Below are 17,240 nucleotides of genomic sequence, written 5' to 3' on the forward strand. Positions count from 1 at the left end.
ATTGTAGTTCCCTCTTGGGGGTTGGCCTGGGCGTGGCGGGATCTCAGCGAATCAGCTGCCTCGCTAAACTCGGCTGCTCTGGTGGGCAGAGGAAAGCCGCTTCCGTTCCGGGAGGGATCCCCTGCGGAAAGGTGAGAGCCCTTGGGCTTCTGGACGTAGGTGCTAAGATGAAGTAAGAAATGATGTTCCCCGCTAACTTTATGAATGTTTCAGAAATAACGCATTTGAACAGTGTAAGCCAGTATCTTTTAAAGAGGGTTTGGAAATTAATTCTTCATAGAATTACTAGGTCTAATATGTGGAAATAAACGAAGACCAAGCAAATAAGAAAATCAAAGCCTATTTACTCAGAGTTCGCTATATGGCAAGGGGTCAGCTGCAGACACTGGAGTTTTTGGCAAAGACTCAAAGGCGGGCAGAGGCAAGGGAAAGCTTTACAGTGGGGGGAAGGGAGGTTTCAGGTATACCTCGACTCAAGGCTGTTTGCAATGGGAAAGCTGTAGTTGGGCTATCCAGGAGTAGGGACACATATCTGACTTTATCTGGTTGGTCCTAAATTGGAAGGGGCCACAAAATTTAGGGAAGCTGGTATTTATTAATCAAGGGATGGCCATTTGGGGCCAGTTGTTATAGGGGCTATTGTTTGGCTTCCTGGACTATTACTACAGACAGTGATCTGACTTCTGCAAGTCTAACTTAGAGCAGGCTGGCTTCCTGAGATGTTTATTATAGATAGGGGGATTGGTTTCCTGGGTTGGCTTCTTCAGGTTGTAGGTCAGGGTTTTGTTTTTAAGTAAACTCTACACCCAACATAGGGCTTGAACTCCCAACCCTGAGTTGCATGCTCTTCCACCTGAGCCAGCCAGGGTTTCTCAAACTTCTGTCTTTACATATGGCCACTGTTTGTATACTCAGTCTCTCAAATAGAACACCCAGGAATCCTAAAATCTGAATTAGAGGAATCTTGCAGAATCATGGAGAGCTTTGAAAGGAGTCTGCTACTAACGTGCCAATCTGCCAATCAATCTTACCTGGTAAAGATACACCTCATTGAAAATGTGGAGTGGGGTGGGAAGTCTATAATTACAAAGTATGTTACTTGAAAACCATCATTTTCATGAATTTTATGTTTGCAGTAACAGTAGAAGAACAAGGAGAGAATAGAGTCTCTATTAGCTTAATCTCGAAAATGATCACAGTCTTTTAGCTTCTGTGGGCAAAGTGGTCAAAAATGGACTCTGGGCAGATCATACTTATTTGAATATTCCTTGAAATCTAATTTCGTGCACAAACTTAGTTGATTTTCACAATCCTTATGCATCTTGTTTTGAGTAGGGTGAATTTTGTTACTGGGAAGATCTTCTCTCTAATAAGAAAGGCAAGAGTGCCGTGGGGAGTGCTCTTTTCCAGAGCCGTCTCTCTCTGGACTTTTTTTTTTTATATTCTATTTATTAACTCATAAGAGACACACAGAAAGAGGCAGAGGGGAGCCCAACATGGGACTCAATCCCAGGACTCCTGATCACCACCTGAGCCAAAGACAGACACTCAAGCGTTGAGCCACCCAGGCTTCCCCTCCCTCTGGACTTTTTAATGGAGGTTTCTCAGTTTTTGCATTGCTGCCTTTAGGAACTGACTTCTTTGGAATATTTGAGAATCCCCTGTTTGAATTTCAGAACCACTAAGGAGCACAACACCTGAGAGAGCTAAGATGTAAGGGAAAAAAGCAAAGGAAGTTATATTTTTTTAATTTACTACTGTGTACTCTATTTAACATTGATTTTCTCATCAGAAAAAGGGAATAATAATAGCTACTATTTATATAGTATTTGCTATGCTGTCAAGTACCCTTTTGAGAATTTATTTTTCTCCCTTACACCTGTCAGAATGGGTAAAATTTAAAAGACAAGAAATAACAGGTGTTGGTGAGGATGTGGAGGAAAAAGAACCCTTGTGGACTATTGGTGGAAATGTAAATTGGTGCTGGCCCTGTGGAAAACAGTATGGACTTTCCTCAAAAAACTAAAAATAGAAATACCCTATGATCAAATAATTCTATGATTGGGTATTTACTCAAAGAAAATGGAAGCACTAATTAGAAAAGATATGTGCACCCCTATGTTTATTGTAGATTATTTACAGTAGCAAAGATATGTAGGCAAGCCAAGTATCTAAAATAGATGAATGGACAAAGATGTGATATCACCTCACCCCCCCACACACACACAGAGGAATATAAAAGAGAGTGAGGTCTTGACATTTGCAACAACAGGAACGGACCTAGAGAGTATTATGTTAAGTGAAATAAATGAGACAGAGAAAGACAAATACCTTATTATTTAACTCATATGTGGAATCTAAGAAACAAAATGAAAAGACAAACAAAAAAAAAAAAACAGACTCTTAAATACAGAAACCAAATAGTGGTTGCTGGAGGTGAGGTGGGTAGGGGGATGGGTGAAATGGATAAAGGGGATTAGGAAGTATTAACTTCAGTTATAAAATAAAGAAGTCACAGAAATGAAAAGTACAACATAGGGAATATAGTGAATAAGATTTTTAAAAAGTATTTTATTTATTTATTCATGAGAGATACAGAGAGAGAGAGAGAGAGAGAGGCAGAGACACAGGCAGAGGGAGAAGCAGGCTCCATGCAGGGAGCCCGATGCAGGACTTGATCCCAGGACTCCAGGATCACCCCCTGAGCCAAAGGCAGATGCTCAACCACTGAGCCACCCAGGCGTCCCAATAGTGAATAAGATTGTAATAACACTGTTTGGAGACAGACGGTGACTACACTTACCACGGTGACCACTGAGTAATGTATAGGATTGTTAAAAAAAAAAAAAAAAGAACTTAATTGGGGCACCTGGATAGCTTAGTCCATTGAGAGTCTGATTTTGATCCCAGTTCAGGTCTTGATTTCAGGGTCATGAGTTCAGGCTCACTGAGCCACGCTCGACATAGAGCCTACTTAAAAAAATTTATCCCTCATAAGAACCCTATGTGGTAAATAGTAGTATTATCCTATTTTTTTAAGTTTCTTTTTTTTTTAATTTTTATTTATGATAGTCACACACACACACACAGAGAGAGAGAGGCAGAGACACAGGCAGAGGGAGAAGCAGGCTCCATGCACCGGGAGCCCGACATGGGATTGGATCCCGGGTCTCCAGGATCGCGCCCTGGGCCAAAGGCAGGCGCCAAACCGCTGCGCCACCCAGGGATATCCCGTATTATCCTATTTTATAGATGGGGAAATATGCAGAGAACTTAAATTCTTGGTCCGAGGTCACACCACCTAGTATGTTGGGAAAGCCAGACAGCTCTCTGCATTTAACTGCTAAGCTACATGTTGTGTCTCTACAAGGAGTTGTTGTCAGAATTAAGTGAAATAAAGTGAGAAATCCCTAGCACAGTTCTTAGGCCACAACCACACTCTATCAGAAAGTTGTTATTCTGTAAAAGTGCCCTGGTATAGAGGCTGTTATTTTAGGTGCCACTGGGAGGCAGTATTGCCATTCAGTTGGTTTCCCCTTGTGCTTTCATCCACATAGGTGCAAAACCCCTTTGTCCTTCAAGCCATAAACCGACTGCCATCCTGTTTTCTTTTACTACATACATCTACCATCATCCTCTTTGGGTAATCCATCAATCCTAGGTCTCCGCAAATTATTTGCAGACTTGGACACCTACTTCATGACTTCCTTTCTAGTTCGACTCTTGTTCTTTCAGATGTTTTTAACATAAAGGATGATCTATTTGATTGATAGATCCACAGATAGTTAATGAACATTTGTGTTGAGCACTTAGCTAGATTCTAGGGCGAAAAAAATTAATGACATAGTTTTTGTTTCTGAGAAAGTTATATCCTAATAGGGGCAATAAACACAAATCAAAAAATGTAATTGTTATAGGTGTATTTATAACCCAGCTGTCTATAGGTATCAGCATTTTCCTTAAGAATTGGGTAGGATTGGTACAGGGAACACAGGGACAAAATTGTAAATGGCATGGCACTTTCCAGAAACTGCTTGAGTTCCATATGGACAGAGCTCAGACTTGAAGGGAAGGCCTGATGAGAGGTGGAGCTAAGAGGCAAGCCATAGCTAGAGCATTGCATATGGAAATAGAAATGATTTATCTTTTGTTTTTATTCTGCTTTGGTTAAAATTAAGATAAAATATTGATCATATTAAAATTTGATGAGCCGTCTTAGAGTAAATAATCTTTTTTTTCTTAAAGATTTTATTTTATTTATTCATGAGAGACACAGAGAGAAAGAGGCAGAGACAGGCAGAGGGAGAAGCAGGCTCCATGCATGGAGCCCAAAGTGGGACTTGATCCCGGAACTCCGGGATCACGGCCTGAGCTGAAGGCAGACGCTCAACCGCTGAGCTATCCAGGTGTCCCTAGAGTAAATAATCTTGTTGAAATGAATTAAGTTGAACATTTGAAATACTCGGGGCACCTGAGTGGCTCAGTTGGTTGAGCATCTGCCTTTGGCTCAGGTCATGATCCCAGGGTCTTGGGATCGAGCCCCAGAGTTAGGCTCCCTGCTCAGTGGAGAGCCTGCTTCTCCCTCTCCCTCTGCTGCTTCCCCTGCTTGTGCTCTCTCTCCCTCTGTCAAATAAATAAATACATTTTAAAGGAGAAGTCGTCATTACCCTTCTTCCTCTTTTTTAAAAGATTTTATTTATTCACGAGAGACACAGAGGTAGAGACCTAGGTAGAGGGAGAAGCAGGCTTCTCACAGGGAGCCCAGTGCGGGACTCGGTCCCCAGATGGGATCACACCCTGAGCCTAAGGCAGACGATCAACTGCTGAGCCATCCAGGTGTCCCATAAATAAAAATTTAAAAAAAAATGAAATACCTCTGCACCAGTTGTTTTCCTCTTTAATAAGGTAAAAAAGAGAAGTTTAGAGAATGTGTTCTGATGATGCAAGATCATAATAGAGACTTATCTAGTTGTGGCCAAGGTCATATTTAAGTTTAATTATGATAGATTTTATCTCTTGTTATCATGAACTACTGAAAAGTAATAAAGAGAACCTTCATAATTGTTTAAGAGCAAAGTTTTAGTTTAATATCACATGGATGCTTCTTCTAACTACAAAGCAAATGATGACCACAAAGCCGATATAACATATTAAACATGCAGGCTTTTTTTTTTAATCTCTACACTGGATTTCATATATAAAATTGATTTTTTTCATCTAAACTGTAAATTAACCCATCAGTTTTTTGATAAGTAATCCGCCAGTGTGCATATTGTGTAGGTTTTCATGTTAGTCATGAAGCTACGTACTCTTTGGGTCTAGCTTTCTCTTTGCAGACTGCATAAAATAAAGGATGACAGATTCAAATGGAAACACATCAAGCCTTGTTCTTCCACAGGAATTTGGATTGGTGGGAAGACAGTGGGGAGCCTTGGAAGTCTTTTAAGCAGGAGAGAGGCATAAACAAAGTTGTGTTTTAGAAAAAAATTCTGGAGCTCTGAGGAGGGCAGATAGAAGGGGAGAGAGCAACCAGAGGCAGAGCAGTCCCCAGAAACTGTTGCTGGAATCCAGGTGACAAATACTTGGGGCCTGAACTAAGACAGTAAAGTGTAGATGGAGGGAATTGGGTGGACATAACTGACTTAAGGTGGTAGAATTAATATTGATTGGGTGTGGGGAGTGAGGAAGTGGTCTAGGATGATTTCTCAGGCTTCAGGCTTGGTCAGCTGGAGAGAAGGGGGTTGTCTGGCACCTAGTGTGAACTCATTACATTTGTTGAGTGGATTAGATTTAGGGATAGGAAATAAGATGAAAATGAGGAGGACCAGGGCAGCCCCGGTGGCGCAGCGGTTTAGCGCTGCCTGCAGCCCAGGGCGTGATCCTGGAGACCCAGGATCGAGTCCCACGTCGGGCTCCCTGCATGGAGCCTGCTTCTCCCTCTGCCTGTGTCTCTGCCTCTCTCTCTCTCTCATGAATAAATAAATAAAATAAAAATCTTAAAAAAAAAAAGAAAAGAAAAAGGAAATGATGAGGACCAGATTGCAACAAAGCATCATTATTACAGTTTTGGAAAGTTGAGTTACTGCTGTGATACTCCCTAAGCACCCTGTGCTTTTCTTTCATAGTTCCCATCAGTATGTAATATTATATTTATTTGTGGGATTATATATTGAATGTTTTTTCTGCTTAGATTGTAAATTCTAAGATTTCAAATATCATGTCTACTTACTCACCTCTAATCCCTAGCTCACAATAGGAACTCTGTTTATGGAATGTATCAGTGAACCCAGTGGAAGATGTCTAGCAGGCATTTGGATCTGAGGAGCTAAATCTCAGGAATCATCCAGACTGAAGATCAGAGTTGAAGGTGATGATTCCTGAGGATGTGTTCAATGAGAAGAGAAGAAAGGCCAGGATAGAACTCTTAAAGATACTAACTTTAGAAACTTGGTAAAGGAAGAGGAGCCAGCAAAAGACAATGCGAATGAATAGGAATAGAAGCAGAAAAGAGCTGGGAGAGGGTGATTTCATAAGAGCCGAGGGAGGAGAGTTGTGAGAGGATGCTGATTCCCATTCCAACGTGGGTACAGAGTGTTTCCCACATATCCAAACCAATTCTTTAGACACTAGCTGGGTGTCCTACAATTCAACTCCTTTACGACACTGTCTACCTGGAGGTAGCATCAGATTCTGTAGGTTAAGGGTTCAATCACTTAAGACTGCCCTGCTTCAGATGCTGATTGCAAGCCCAGCTTGTCACTCGTGCTTCTGACCAACTGGCTACAAATCAGTGTCCCACAGATCGCTCCTTGGGTTTGATTAATTTTCTAGAGCTGCTCACAGACCTCAGGAAACCCATTTACTCACTAGATTACCAATTTATTACAAAGGATATGAATCAATAGCCAGATGAAGAGATACATAAGGCAAGGTACGTGGGAAAGGGCATGGAGCTTCCATGCCCTCTCCAGATTCTTCCTGAATCGAATCTACGTGTGTTCACCAACCTGGAAACTCCCTGAACCTTGCCCTTTTTGGGTTTTATGGCAGCTTCATTATATAGGCACAATCAATTAAATCGTTGACCTTTGGTGATTAAACGATCTCTGGCCCCTTCTTTCTCCCTGAAGATCTGGGAGTGGGACTGAAAAAATCCCAACCTTCTACTCCTGGTTGGCTCCCCTGGCAGCCAATGAAGTGCTTTTCAAAAATCACCACATTAACATAAACCCAGTTGTGGTAGAAAGGGGGTTGTTAGGAATAACAGTATACCCACTTTATCTTCTTGACTCTGAAGTGATTTCAGGGACTGAGGAGAAAAGGCCAAACATTGTAAGGAAAGATGCTCCCATTGCTCTCTATCCCTCAGGAAATTCTAAGGGCTTTGGGACCTGTGAGCCAGAAACATTGACGAAGACCAAACATTAATGAAAAATATGTTTTTGGTCATCTGAAAGACCAAACATATATTTCTTAACAAATTACAGTACTGCATACTGATACACACTACTGTGTGGAAGAAGCTTGAAACCATTCTACACGAAAGGAGCCAGTCATAAAGGGCCATGTATCGTGTAATTCCATGTACGTGACATTTCCAGAATAGGCAAATCCATGGACGTGGAAAGTAGACTAGTGGTTGCCTAGGGCTAGGGTAAGAAAGAATGGTGACTGCTAAGGAGTACAGGGTTTCTTTTTGGGGTGAAGAAAGTGTTCTGAAATGAGATACCCTGTGAATATACTAAAACCTACCAAACTATATACTTTGAAAGGGTGAATTGTATGGTGTGTGAACTTTGTCTCAATAAAGCTGTTATTAACACACACACACACACACACACACACACACATACGCACAAAGGCACATATCCTGGCTGCAGGGCCTGAGACTAAGCAGCTGCAGCTCTTTGGAAAGGTGTCTGACTACTTGAAGGCTTAGATCCCAAGTGTGAAGCAGCTAACCTCAGGTTGGCAGGCTTGTGGGCTCTGGTAAAATTAGCCAGCCTCCTTACTCCTTACTCCAGCAGGGGTTTGCACTGTAGTATTCCAGCTTAAGTTGGAGGATGGAGGACTGAAGAGTATGGGAAATGCTCTGGTTAGCCAGGGCAGCTCTTTTCTTTCTGCTTTTTGTTTTGGTTGTAACAGATGAGCAAGGATGACACTGGTCATCCTTGAGAACTGCGTATCCAGCTGAGCAAGGATGACACTGAGTGTCCAGCTGAGCAAGGATGACACTGGTCATCCTTGAGAACTGCAAGCTTAGCTCAAATAGTGGAGTGGCCCCGGCTCTTCCCACAAGAGGGAGACGTTGTGAAAGCAGTGTTTAAGGTGGAGGGTGGGCAGCACTGGGGTGGGAGGGGGCCACTCCCCTGGGGATTCAGGAAGTCCTCTCAAGTCTCCGGGACTAGACTTTTCCTAAGCTGTGTGTGTATATGTGTGTGTGTGTTGGGTTGGGGACAGGGAGGAGATAAGGTCTGTGTGGAGAGAGGTCTTGATAATGATTTTTTAATTTTCTGCAAAGATCTTTCAGCTTTCATTCCTGAAAGACATTTCATCAGCATTATTCTTTCTGCTTTTTAAATTTTTTTTAAATTTATTTATTTATGATAGTCACAGAGAGAGAGAGAGAGAGAGAGAGAGGCAGAGACACAGGCAGAGGGAGAAGCAGGCTCCATGCACCGGGAGCCCGATGTGGGATTCGATCCCGGGTCTCCAGGATCGCGCCCTGGGCCAAAGGCAGGCGCCAAACCGCTGCGCCACCCAGGGATCCCTCTTTCTGCTTTTTAAATCTTTACTCTTGGGGCACCTGAGTGGCTCAGTGGTTGAGCGTCTGCCTTTGGCTCAGGTTGTGATCCCGGGGTCCTGGGATCGAGTTCTGCATCAGACTCTCTGTAGGGAGCCTGCTTCTCCCTCTGCCTGTGTCTCTGCCTCTCTCAGTGTGTCTCTCATGAATAAATAAATAAAATATTTTAAAAATATTCAGTCCTTTGGAGTTTGGGAAAGTATTGTTTAAAAGTTGGGGGTGAAAAAAAAGTTGGGGGTGATTTTATGCTTGCAAATAAGAGCTCCTGGGTATGTTCTATAAATTAAGATTCTTGACAGTGGGGAAAATCAACTCTTTCATAGTTAATACTGGTAGCTGTGAGGTTAAGTTCATGAAGCTGTGGGTAAGCAAAAGGAGCCTTCTCTAATTAAATCAAGAGAATTGTGTTGCTGAAGCTTGACAGTCTAGTTTAGGTCTTGCCTTAGCCAGTCCCCACTCCCCCACCCCAAAGCCACCCTTTCTCCCGTTTCCAGCAAGCCCTTTGTAGTGGGAGTGGTAAATTTATTTTTTCTTTCTTTCTTTCTTTCTTTCTTTCTTTCTTTCTTTCTTTCTTTCTTTCTTTCTTCTCACTTGTCCAGTAAACACGGTTTAATCATCCCATTATTCTTTCCTACTTGTTAAATTTCTAATTCTGTAGGAAACAGAAGTAAAATTTCAAAGGCAGTTAAACAAGTAGTATTTGAAATCTGACATATATTCCCAAACAAGAATTCTTCAGGTAACATTTCTCCTTTCTCTTTGTGGAATCTTATATACTGATATGAAATGAAGTGTGATATTAAAAAAATGCCTGTCCAAGGCATCAGTTGTTGGAGTATTTGCTTATTTTTTCCCCTTGGCAGAAGTGAAGTCAGTTTTTGGAATGAGGCTGAGATTGGAGAATCTTTTAAAGTTTTATTCTTGGACAGATGCAGCATCTTCAAAAAGAGTTTGAGGTAACCTAAAGTGAAAGACATATATACACTTAGGGATATTAAAATGCAAATTGAGTGCTTGCTTTGGCAGCACACATACTAAAATTGGAGTGATAGGGAAGATTAGCATGGCCCCTGCACAAGGATGACACGCAAATTCGTGAAGTGTGCCATGTTTTAAAAAATAAATAGCCAGTGGAATACAAAAAAGAAATAGAAAATTAAAGTGATAGAAGAGAGAAGAAAAAGTGCTGTCGACAAAGGCTAAGAGAATTACTCTGATTGATCATTAATTAAATTTGGCTTTGAAATTTTTTTTTAATTTTTATTTATTTATGATAGTCACACACAGAGAGAGAGAGAGAGGCAGAGGGAGAAGCAGGCTCCATGCACTGGGAGCCCGACGTGGGATTCGATCCCGGGTCTCCAGGATCGCGCCCTGGGCCAAAGGCAGGTGCTAAACCGCTGCGCCACCCAGGAATCCCTGGCTTTGAACTTCTAAGATAATATGAAAAACTAAGTAGTTTAAAAATAATCAGTAGCATACTCTTTACTTAGAAAAGACAAAGTCTCTCCTGGTAGTAAATGCATGACAGCATTTATTATGTGGCGTCTTGCATAGTGTACAGATGCATGCTGTTCTTGATAAGAATTTTTAAAAATATATTTTATTTAAATTCAATTTGCCAACATGTAACACCCAGTGCTCATCTCATCAAGTGGATAAGAATTTCATAAGCAAATGCAGAGGCAATTTTCTTCAGACTTTTTTTTTTAATCAAAGAAGTAATTTTATTTATCTAATTTGAGTCAAAAAGATACAGGTCATAAGTGGACAATTCAGTGAATTTTTACAAAATTAATACTTCTATTAAAGCCACACAGGCCAAGAAATAGAACATTACCAGCACCACAGACAACCCGTAAAACCTCGCTGCATCTTTCACACCACCCACCTCCGCATGGGTAATCAGGGATCTGATTTGCAGCAAGATAGATTAGTTTTGCCTCTTTGTATTAAGTTTGTGAGATTCATACATCTAATTGTGTAGCTGTAGTTCATTTTTGTCATTATATAGCATTACATTGTATGAACATATTTCAACTTACTTAACTGTTGTTACATATTTGGTTGTTTTCAGCTTTTGGCTCTTGCAGATAATGCTGCTATGAACACATCTTATGCACATGTGCACATATTTTGTTGTCATTGTTATAATGTACCTAAAAGTGGAATCAATTAGTATAGGGAAGGTGGATCTTTATTTTTGGTAAATAAGGACAAACCATTTTTTCAGATTGATTGAATCAGCTCTTTAAATGGAAATGATTGATCCATATTCTTGTCAGCACTTGACATTGTCAGCTTTTTTTTTTTCAGTTAAAACATTATGGTGGGTGCCCAGTGACATCTGATTATGATAAACAGTTATTGACTTGAGCACCACCTAGTCTGTATGTCCAACATGGGAAGAAAGAATGTTGTGGTGGATCAGTCCATGATTCCACGTGGTGATTATAGACGCACTCATAGCATCAGGGACTAGACTGATAGGTGTCTATAGACAAACCCAGGTCTGAAGATTTGAAAGGAGGGAATAAAGGCTACTCCTTATTTTGCCGTGCACCGTATTGCAGAGAGATATGTCCTCCGCTTGAGATTGAAGAAAGGGTGAACTGGCATTGTCTAGTATGGGGATAAAGGGCTGGTAGAAATGATGAAGGAAGTTGCAACACATGGAGTTTCGTGTACTGTGAAAAAATGGTAGCTGAATGCACCAGGTAGTTTGAGTTCTCATGGTGAAATTTCCTTCTGTTAAAGTCTGAAGGAAGAGGTAGGATTCATAGAGAAAGGTGTAGAATGGCACCGATAAAACAACAACCAAAATAGTGCTAATAATATCTAATAATTTTATACAGTTTTATGTGTGTTAACTCATTTAACTCTCAACAAATCACTGAGGTGTCGTTTTCCCATTTTGAAAATGAGCATCCAGGTATAGAGATGTTAATTCACTTACCCAAGGTCACAAAACAAGTAAATGATAAAGCCCGAATTTGGACCCAGGTAATCTGGTCTCACAATCCAGGCTCAAGACTTTATGGTATCCACAAAATTAGGATTGGGGGCAGGGGAACTCATGCAGAGAGATTCTTAGAAAGGAAGAAAAGGAAAAGTAGGCAGGGAATTAGCAGGTAGTCTCACTGGTATCAACTGACAGGCTCCCCCCAAAAATGTTCTGACAAATGGAATACATTCTGCGCTGTTGCTGAAGAGGAACATCATGGAAGCTTGAAACATCACCAGGTTGGGATGTGAGAGTCTTCAGAACACAGCAAGCACAATGGCTAGGTAGGGAAGCCCACATAGCAGAGAGCCTAACATTGAGAATTGCTAGTCTTCCCTCCTTCTCACATCTGTATTAGGTTTTTATGGTTCCCTTACTGAGGGATAGATATGAGTATCGCTGCTAGTTTCTTTTGGGTTTCCTGGTTGTAGAGAAACCAATCAGGGGCGCGGTTGATACTTACATTTTAATATCCATGCCAGTGGCTAGGGACCCTGTGGTTGCCCTAGATTCCAAGACAACTGGAGAGATAATTCATGGGGCTTCAAAGGAGCCCTGTCACTAAGACCTGGGCTGAAGGGTGGGATCTGGAGACTGGTAATGGTGAGAGAGGAACAATGGAGGGACAACCTAGTGGGTGCTTAGGTGGAGATTAGACCATCTCTACTTCTTCTTGGAGCCCCTGGACATGTCCCACTTCCCTACATCCTTTTATACCTTTGTTTCCTCTTCTGCTAGCTTTTCCCTTTTTTCCTTATACTTACATTGCCCCACCCAAAAATATAAATAACCTTCTCTGGGAGAAGAGCTCACTCTAAATGGGGAGAAGAGGAAGGAGATCTCAGGCTGGGAAATGGCCAGATGACCTCTGTCGTTTATGTGGATAGTCTCAGGACCAAGTCTCCAAGACAGAACAGGCCAATGACTGCACTGTTGGTAAAGAAAAGGCTCTGTAGGTGTTCCCTGCAGAGTCATGTTTGGACTCAAGCATCTCCAGCCTAAGGACATAGCTCAGTGAAGACACTAAGCAGAACCCGGCCCCAGTGTTGCTCATCTCCCTGAGACTTCACTCAGGCTTTCTGTTCTCTCTTTCCAGCTTCCTTCAGGTTGTTCCCCATCCTTTCCAACACTTACTATTTCTTGTCTTTTTGGATCCTATATATATGTTGACTGTGTATATGTGGGTTTGTTTCTGGGCTCTTGATTCTGTTTCCTTGGTCTTTGTGTTTTTATGCCAGTAACATACTTCTTTGATTACTGTAGCTTTGTAGTATAGTTTGGAATCAGGAAGTGTGATGCCTCCAGCTTTGTTCTTCTTTCTCAGTATTAATTTGGCTATTAGGGTCTCTTTTGCTTCCCTAAAAATTTTAGGATTGTTTTTTCTACTTCTGTGAAAAATACCATTGGAATTTTTTAAAAAAGATTTTATTTATTTATTCATGAGAGACACAGAGAGGGAGAGGCAGAGGCACAGGCAGAGGGAGAAGCAGGCTCCATGCAGGGAGCCTGATGCAGGACTCGATCCTGGGACTCCAGGATCGTGCCCTGGACTGAAGGCAGGCACCACTGAGCCACCCAGGGATCCCCCAGGATTTTCTATATATATTGACCATGCTTGCATCTCAAGGATTTGAAATGGAAATCATCCTAGGACTCCCCCATCTAATCACTAGGTCCTAGGGCATCTGCCTCTTATATTTCTAATTGCTCCCTTCCTCTTCAGATCCACTGAATGGTTAACTCTTTCTTCTCCTGTATATCTTTGTTTCAGATGTTGCTTTCTCCTTGAGGCCTACTCTGACAACTAAATGCTATAAACTATCCTCTCTCCAGCCTTCTTGATCCTCCTTATTCTGCTCTTTTTCTTTTTTCCAAAGTGCATATCTTCTTCTAACCTATTTATTATGTCTGTTGTTTATTTTACTTTTTTAAAAGCTTTATTGAGATCTAAGTCACATACATAGTTCACACATTTAAGTTTACAATTCAGTCACTCTTAATATATTCACAGAGTTGTGTGATCATAACCAAAATAAATTTTAGAATATGTTTATTACTCTCTTTCACAGTCACTCCCCATTTTCCCTCAACTCCTTCAGCCCAACCCTAGGTAACTACTCATCTACTCTTTGTCTCTATAGATTTGTCTATTCTAGAAATTTCATATAAATTGAATCATGCAATATATAGTCTTTTGCAACTGACTTCTTCCACTGAGTATAATGTTTTCAAGGTGCCAAAGCACCTGCACCATTTTACATTTTCATCAGCAATGAATGAGGGGTGAGCACTTAATGCAGTACCTGGCACATAGTGGGTGCTCAATAAATGTTTATTAGAGGAATGAATGAAAAAATGTAGGACACAGTCTACATTTTTTAAGCATGCCAATTAAGGGCTTTCCTGATCAGGTCCCTACTATTTTTCTAGCATCATCTCCAGCCTTACAAACCTCTCTGCCTTCTCATTTCCTGTTCCTGCTGCCTGGGGTATACTTCTTGTCATTCTGCTTAGTGTGCTGAGCTTCTGTTCACTTCTAACACTACCTCTGCCCTTACACCTTTGGCAAAAATAGGTGCTTTCTCTTCCTGTCCTCTCCACATTTTCTTAGTGATTTATTTCTATTTCTATATCCCCTACTTGTTTTGTGAGTTTCTTAAGGGTTGGCACTGTTCTACTCATCTTTGTACCCTCAGTCCTTACCCAGGGTTTGGCACAGAGTTGGTATTTAATAAATGTCTGTTTCAGTGAATAAGTAGAGGAAATGGCAAGAGCAAAACCCCAGAGGGAGAAACTGAGTTTTCCAACTTGACTGTTAAAAAACAAAATTCAACAGAGTAAATTTGAGGATCTAATTGACTTTATTAAATAACTCATGAATCAGGCAGTATCCCATTTAGCAAGTAGAGGGGAGCTGCACTGAGCTTGGAAAAGGAAAGGTTTTTAAGAAGAAATTTTTTAGCAAGGAATGCATTCTTTAGGCAAGGTTGCCCTCCTAAAGGAGAAAGGGTCTATGGGAGATTATCTCCTAGTGTTGACCAGGAAATTCCATTTTGGCTGGTTAAAGGTTGCATTCCTGGGGAGGTTGAAACTGTAGTTAGCTTCAGTATTAAATCATGGTTTACTGACATGGGATCTTAACATAAGTGACTCCATTTGGGGCCTGAGGTTTTCTTTTTAATGTTCTCCCCTTTTGATCAGACTTTGAGTTTAAGTGAGAAATGTGATTTAAAAAAATTGTTTTTTGAGATGTGATAAAAATTTAAGGCATTAGCGCCACCCTCAACTACTATTCTGCAGTTTTTCACAGCTGTTAGAAAAACAAAATTCAACTGAGTAAATTTGAAGATTTAATTGGCTTTATTAAATGATTCATGAGTCAGGCATCCTCCCATCTAGCAAGTAGAGGGGAGCTCAGAGGAGTTGTACACAATGGAAGGTTTTTATAGAAGGAGGGTAGGGCAAGAAAATTATTAACAAAAGAAAAGGATTATTCTAGGCAAGGTTGCTTTCCCTTAGGGGGAAGATTAGGGGGTTTTAGCATTCAGATTATCCCATCTTCCTTTGGAGGATGGAGAGAGCCCATGTGGCCGACTCATAGGTACTGATCAGAAAATTCCTGGTTAAGACTATATTTCTGGGGGAAGGTTGAAACTGCAGTTAAATTAGGTATTAAGCCCCTAATTAGAACTAAATTAGGCCTTGACTTGAGTGATACCGTTTTGGGCCTGTGTTTTTCTTTTTAATACAGCTTTTGTTGATCCTTTGGTATTTATAGGTCATGACCTTTTTTTTGCTTAATTTCTGAGATATCCACAGGTTATAACCTCAGATTCACATTTTTTTTTTAGATTCACTTTCTTTTTTTTATTTAAAAAAAATTTTTTTTAAATTTATGATAGTCACACAGAGAGAGAGAGACAGAGACACAGGCAGAGGGAGAAGCAGGCTCCATGCACCGGGAGCCCGACGTGGGATTCGATCTGGGGTCTCCAGGATCGCGCCCAGGGCCAAAGGCAGGCGCCAAACCACTGCGCCACCCAGGGATCCCAGATTCACAGTTTTTGAGTTGTTCATCCTCTTTGTTCTTTTTCTGATGTCCCAGTCTTAGGAAGATCATTTGCTTGGTGGTTAGTGGCTATGAACATGCATATAAAACTTTTGAGAGAATAAAACACATCAGGGAGATTATTATAATTATTTTAAGGAGGATAATTTCCAATGTTTGAAGTGTACTTTGAAGCCATAGTCCCTAGGACCCAAACCAATCAAAATCAAATAAGTTAAACAAAGACTTTATGGAAGGAGTCACCTTTTAAGCCAAGTGGCTTATTCAGTGATCTTATGTAGTTGAGTTTTAGCTTTCCCACAAGTGTTAATCTAGATATCACACGTGGTGTTAGCCACAACAGAGACACCTTGTTCAGCTAACAGATAATCAAGGACTATCTTATTATGAAGAACAACTTTGAGAGTCTAAGGATCCTTGTTGGGCAGCTGTTGTTTTAGCAAAATTTTGCAATATCTTCAAGAGTTGAGAAGTTTCTGATCATATTCTCATTTACTTTTACTCCTAATCAGGGAAGTATGACTCTGACAAAGAAAGTGAATCCTGAGTCACAAATGCCTCCTGGTAGGTTTTTTCTAACTTAATAATGTCAATCCAGGGAAACCAATCATTGAGATGTCTTATTTCACTTGTGAGAAATTAGGGACACAGTTAGAAACCCTAAGAGGCATCACCCAGCTACGCTATTTAGCCATTCATAGACTCAAGGGGAATGGTAATCACCACAGACAGAGGCAAACTCTGAGAAGGCACAAACCAATTCCAGTAACATGGTATTGTTAATGGACAGATAGAAAATTTGATGACAAATCCAGTAGTCTGAAAGGTGAAGGTTTCCACTCCTAGCCATGGCCTAGGAGATGTGGATGATGGTATCTTTCCAGGTCAGCACCAGAGGAAAGAAAGGGAAGAAGAAAGCATTTCATATTTAGTTAAAGTATGAAGTCTTGATCTGATGTCTTAGGAGAGAAGCAGTCTATCTCAATGTCAGCTTATTTTCCTACTCACTTTGATTTGGAAGTCTCCACTGCTTGTGTAGGACCAGATGTAGGTGGGGCCTTCTTCAGCTGTGGATGCATTTTCAAGGTTTAAGTCCCTGAAATCTGGCTGCCCTTTAAGTAGTGAAGAAGACCTGGTAAAGTCACTTCCAAGGAGATTCAAAAGGCAGTCTTTGCTCTTACCTGTTCCAAATCAGAAGGATGGAAGAAAATTGGAAGCTAAACAAAAAGTGTCTAGTCATGGGCCCCTGGGTGGCTCAGTTGGTTAAGCATCTGCCTTTGGCTCAGGTCATGATCCCAGGGTCTTGAGATCGAGCCTTGCATCAGGGGCCCGGCTTCTCCCTCTCCCTCTGCCCGTTCCTCCCC

At 41.1% G+C, this 17,240-nt stretch overlaps 1 protein-coding gene and 1 non-coding gene across 5 annotated transcripts in view; both read left to right on the forward strand.

Moving 5' to 3' along the window:
• Nucleotides 1–67: 67 nt before the first annotated feature.
• Nucleotides 68–17,240, forward strand: part of LOC129511964 (17-beta-hydroxysteroid dehydrogenase type 6-like) — a 38,155-nt gene continuing 20,982 nt past the window's right edge. Inside the window, exon 1 of one of the 4 annotated variants that reach the window (XM_055329142.1) lies at nt 68–131. The gene's annotated coding sequence lies outside the window, so the exon portion shown is untranslated. Of the gene's footprint in view, nt 132–151; nt 173–17,240 lie in introns of those variants that run through there. The other 3 variants (XM_055329139.1, XM_055329141.1, XM_055329140.1) reach the window with 3 other exon arrangements.
• Nucleotides 9,814–9,918, forward strand: LOC129512266 (U6 spliceosomal RNA). The gene has a single exon (XR_008665003.1). It is a non-coding gene; the product is annotated as a U6 spliceosomal RNA (small nuclear RNA).

Source organism: Nyctereutes procyonoides, unplaced genomic scaffold, assembly GCF_905146905.1.
Source record: "Nyctereutes procyonoides isolate TBG_1078 unplaced genomic scaffold, NYPRO_anot_genome, whole genome shotgun sequence".
In the NCBI taxonomy this organism is placed as follows: domain Eukaryota; kingdom Metazoa; phylum Chordata; class Mammalia; order Carnivora; family Canidae; genus Nyctereutes; species Nyctereutes procyonoides.